This window comes from Gekko japonicus, unplaced genomic scaffold (assembly GCF_001447785.1).
Source record: "Gekko japonicus isolate JY-2015 unplaced genomic scaffold, Gekko_japonicus_V1.1 scaffold3653, whole genome shotgun sequence".
Lineage (NCBI taxonomy): Eukaryota > Metazoa > Chordata > Lepidosauria > Squamata > Gekkonidae > Gekko > Gekko japonicus.
This window is the reverse complement of record NW_015167649.1, coordinates 125,530-127,623: the sequence shown is the minus strand read 5'-3', so window position 1 is coordinate 127,623 and position 2,094 is coordinate 125,530.

Here is a 2,094-nt window from a genome sequence, read left to right as displayed (position 1 = left end):
ATTGTCTGTCTGTCTAGCTATCTATCTATTCATCCTCCCTCCCTCCCTCCATTATCTATCATCTGTCTATCATCTGTCTATCATCTATCATCTGTCTATCATCTATCTATCTATCCATCCATCTATCTATCATCTATCTATCTATCTATCTATCTATCTATCTATCTATCTGTCTGTCTGTCTGTCTGTCTGTCTGTCTGTCTGTCTGTCTGTCTGTCAGCTGTCTTGTCTGTCTGTCTGTCTGTCTGTCTGTCAGCTGTCTGTCTGTCTGTCTGTCTGTCTATCTATCTATCTATCTATCTACCTACCTACCTACCTACCTACCTATTTTTCTATCTTTCTATCTATCTACCTGTTCATCCTTCCTACCTTCCTCCATTATCTCTCGATCTTTCTGTCTGTCTGTCTGTCTGTCTGTCTGTCTGTCTGTCTATCTATCTATCTATCTATCTATCTATCTATCTATCTATCTATCATCTATCTATCTATCTATCTATCTATCTATCTATCTATCTATCTATCTATCTATCTATCTATACATCCATCCATCCATCCATCTATCTATCCATCTATCTATCCATCTATCTATCCATCTATCTATCCATCTATCTATCCATCTATCTATCCATCCATCCATCCATCTATCCATCCATCCATCCATCCATCCATCCATCCATCCATCCATCCATCCATCCATCCTCTATCTATCTTCTATCAATCCTTCATCTATCAATCCTTCATCTATCTGTTCTTATCTATCCATCTCTTTATCCATCTATCAGCTCTCGCCGTCATCATCCACCCGTCCCTCTTATTTATGACCACTAATGTCCAGTTTCGTTTTAGCTCCAAGGGCCGTTTAGTGTGTTCTCCTGTCTCCTTCCACCGGCTCTGCGCTTCGGGCCACGTCTTCATTTTCTTCCCGCAAACGCGCAATCTCGCCGCCCCCTCCTTAACCCGGCGCCCTCCCCACTACGAAAAAGTGACGGAGGGCCAGGTTCCAGAGTTCCACTGCCGGTCACCTGATGATTATTACTTTTAATTAAAAAAAAAAAACAGGGTCCCTGTCTTGCCTCTTCCCGCCCCCGGCGCCCATCCGTTCCGCCGCCCCCGCCGATCTTTAATTTATTACCTTAATTGAATTCGTTTGCTAAAGAGGGAAGTGGGCGTCAGATCGCGTTACCTTTCACCTTAGAAAGGGAGAGTCGTTTTAGAAGCGGAGGCGGCGAAGTCCCCGCGTCAGCAGAACGAGGGGGTGGGGAGGTGAATAATAAACCTGCCCACAAGGGTGGGAAGAGGGGAGACGCGTTGGCATCGATGGGATCATTTAATGCCGGTCTCTGAGATTTCACTGAGGGCAGGATTGTTCTTTTTTAAAGCCAACCTTTTGAATACAGCCCACCCCCGCCCCCCACAATCGCCGAGCCTGGGCCTACCACTGGAAGCCAGGGGATCCCCCCTCCCTTTAAAATAAAAAAAGCAAACCCCAAAGAAGCTGCAATTGATTTCCTCCCTGGTTAAATTAAGCCGATAAACAAAGCATCGCATTAGCATCCGAGAATCCCTCCTCTCCTGCCTCGCCAGCGACCCTGCGATGCTCAATATCTTCTCCAAGAGGCGAAAACGAACCACATCCCCCCCGGATGCTTGAAGTGTCACGCCTCTCTTTCCGACGCGAGTGTTTTGTGGGTTCGGCTCCGGGTCTGGCCCGGTTTGTCCCGCTTCTCCCCCGCAGCCGTCCCTCGCCAGGTGTGAATCCAAGCCAGCATCACACCACTGTCGCCTCTGATCTTCTGGACTGGGAATCGTCTTCCAGCCTGGGAGGGGTGGGTTTGGGATCCCCAAGACACTGAGGCAGGCGGGAGACCAGCTTGGCCAAAGCCCAGGAGGGTGAAGATGGGCGAAAGGGGGGCGGAAAGCGGGCAGGGGGGGAAGGGGACTCAAGTCTTTCCCGTCTCCAATCCGCCTAAGAGTCACCACCACACACCGACTCACAACCGCGGGGTGGACACGCAACATCTGTCTTTTTTTTCCCCGAGGAAGCGCGGCTTTTGTCTGCCTGTCGCTGCGGCGGTGCCCCCCCCCCCCAGAGAG